We start from the raw sequence: 3,197 nt of genomic DNA, 5'->3' as shown, positions 1-3,197 counted from the left end.
GGAAGACACCCTCGGACACCCACGATTAGCCGTTCAACCCGCTTCCCTCACCAGCGGCGCAAGAAGAGATGAGAGATGGATGATGGGCTGGCCGAGGGAGGGTCTCAGCGACCCAACATGTATGTGATCAAGCTGTTTGACCGCAGAGCGAACTTGGCCCCGTTTAGTGAGAACACCCCGCAGCAGACCACCACACGAGAGCGAGACCAGTCACCCACCTCACCACTGCCGCCAGCACCTGAGGATGAGGACGGGTTACCAACAGCAAGAGTCGTGATGGGTGCAAGTGGCCTCCACCCGTGGTCTCTGGAGATGCCTGCAGAACTCGGGCTCCCTCCCCATTGCAGCCTGAGACCCGGGGTACCCGGGATAATGGGCCCACAGAGCCCAAGTGTGCATCTCTGGCACTCCTCGATCGCAGCATGCTCAGGAGGTGGAAAGAGGCATCCCATCAGAACCAGCTCCATTACTCAGAAAGCATGAAGATCCTACGGGAGATGGACGACCAACAGTGACATTTCCTCAGCTCCCCACCCCCATAAAAATCCTCCGCCTCTTAAAAAAAACAGCCTTGTTATCACCAGTTGGCTTATGAAGCCAAATTGATTTGGAGACAGCAAATATTCCTCATGTAGCTGAAAAGAATAAGAATGTAGCTCAGAGAGGGTTAAAGAAAGTACAGAATCAACCATGAAAGTCCTACTTTTAGGTTAAGGGGATTATAATAATGCTAATAGAAGCTTTAGTGGCCCAGTAGTTAAGAACTCACCTATTAACCAAAACATCTGGGGTTCAAACCCACAACTAGTTCCATAGGAAGCAGACGTCCACGTCTGCTTCCATAAATATCAAAGCCATGGGACCTCCTGCAGGCATCCTCAAATTACAGCCCGCAGGCCACCGAGGACACTTATCTGGCCTGCTGGGTGGTTTTGCTCCGTTTGGTTTTTTTACTTCAAAATAAGGTATGTGCAGTGAGCATAGGTATTTGTTCATAGTTTTTTGGTTTTTTTTAAACTATAGTCCGGCCCTTCAACGGGTCTGAGAGACTGGCCCCCTGTTTAAAAAGTTTGAGGACCCCTGTGTGGGGTAGGTCTGCGCTGCCCTATTGAACCATTATGCCTCAGAATCTAGTCTTTGGCGACGAGTTATTAATGCTCAGACCTGAAAGCCACCGTGTTACCAGATGGCTATCTAGCTCTGAAACCATCAGGACCCCAGGACCTCCTTCTCCCCATCCCAAACACTCCGTGAACTTACAGAACCAGATGTAAGACCTGTCAAATAGAGTAGGAAGAGAAGTTTCTGAATTGATGTGTATTACAAAGATTTCCCCCATTGGAATAAGATTTCCAAAAATAATTTCCACTCAAATATAAAGAGAATACACTTTTTTGTCCTATCCAAATTTCTTGCTCAGAGTTCTATCAAGTACAAATTCTTCCAAAGAAATGTAATTACAAATGCTATGGCACCGTTTTAAAAGGTGAAAACCATAGTTCTGCTGTTAAGTATAAAACCCTATCACCACCCTATCATAAGATGAATTTACAGAATAAAGACCTTCACATTGTCAGATAAACTACATTGTGTATGTAATTGGGGGACATAGTAAATTAAATATCCAATTACTATCATGTGTAACTTTATTAGAATATGCCTAACAATTTTAAATCTCTGTAGGTCATTTCCCCTTTTAGTGGACTGGCTAAATTATAAGAAAATAAGATAAAATGTCAGAGTAAGTAGAGAACACTTATGTGCAAGATGTCAAAAATTGTAGAGTCTATAGAGATTGCCCTAGCAGTTGTTCAAAAGACCATTTTCAAGTATGAAGGACAGCAATATTCACTCTAACGAGTCTTCATTTGTCATGCTATGGCATGGGACTTAGGATTTCAAAACAATTGGGCCACTGTGACTTAATATATCATTTTCCCTTGTTTTCCAAGTAGCACTATGCTACTTTTATGTAGTAACATGTCAAACTTCATAAATCAACCTCTGAGATGCTGGATAAACAGCCATATAACAAAAGCATGTGGACAAATGCTGAGCTCACAAGTCACAGCTCACTAAACAGCCTTCCCCAAAGCATCTACCTGAGCGCCTGTCAGCTACCTGCCCAGACCAGGCTGCCTTTTGCATCTCTCCTTTCTCTGAATTCACCCAAGCTGATAATATGTGATCAAACTTTCTGAAACAAATCACTGAGTGCGTTACCTTGTAAGGTTTTCCCTAGTTTGGTAGTTGGTGAAAGTAACCTAGTGCCTTAAAAACACCACGACATATACTAATAGGAAGTGCTATGATTTTTATATGTCAATGTGAAGTCACTTTTGTAAGAATCCTGTGAAACTGGTGTTTAGCCCAGTCACTTTGTAATCAAATTCTTAATGAACAATAGGAGGGAAAGTTGACCAGCCCAAGAAACACCCAAATAGGTTGAACCACAGACCGGAAAGTGGTGCTAATGGCATTCTATGTCAGATAAGTTTATATAGCCACTCTGCAACCATAATAAAATCAAGTCAGCTTCAATGAACATTTTATGAGTTCAAAAAATTCTAGAACTGGGGAACCCTTTCTCAATATTAGTCATTATATTTTCTTTTCCCTTTTGGTACCTTAGAACTAACCCATTGAAAATTGAGGACTATTTTAAGAATTTTGACTTTGAGTTTCTGTTGTTATACCAGGTGAAGTTACCCTTGGAATGGCTGGAGCTAGAATGCAGCCCATATGTATTTTACTTAATTCTCTATATTGTCTTATATACATATTTGTTGTAGTAGCTGCCATTCAATTGGCTCCAACATATTTTGACTCCATATGTACAGAGTAGAATTGTTACATAGGGTTTTTAAGATTGTGAACTTTCAGACACAGATTCCCAGATCTGTCTTCCAAGGCATTACTTTATTGATCAAACTGCAAATTATTCAGCTATTAATTGTGCATTTAACCATTAGCTCCACCCTAAGACCTTTATCCTATAATCTAAACTCTATTACATGCTTATATTAAAAAGGGAAGTAGCTGAAGTTTAGAGACACGAAGTAATCTGTTTCTCGTCACACAGATGGTAAATGGGAGAGCCAACACTCAAACTTGGGTGTCAGATTCCTGAATCCTAATTTTATGCACCATTAGACAGAAATATGTACAAAGTAAAGGGACATTAGTGAGTCACAGAC

The 3,197-nt window shown here is 41.6% G+C and overlaps 1 pseudogene; it reads left to right on the top strand.

Annotated features, from left to right (window-relative positions):
- LOC101654781 overlaps positions 1-515 on the top strand; it is a 6,596-nt pseudogene extending 6,081 nt beyond the window's left edge.
- The last annotated feature ends 2,682 nt before the right edge of the window (positions 516-3,197 follow it).

This window comes from Echinops telfairi, unplaced genomic scaffold (assembly GCF_000313985.2).
Source record: "Echinops telfairi isolate 266 unplaced genomic scaffold, ASM31398v2 ScPeMD7_443;HRSCAF=831, whole genome shotgun sequence".
NCBI lineage: Eukaryota > Metazoa > Chordata > Mammalia > Afrosoricida > Tenrecidae > Echinops > Echinops telfairi.
The sequence above is the reverse complement of the archived record's forward strand: the minus strand, read 5'-3'. Positions and strand labels throughout refer to the sequence as shown.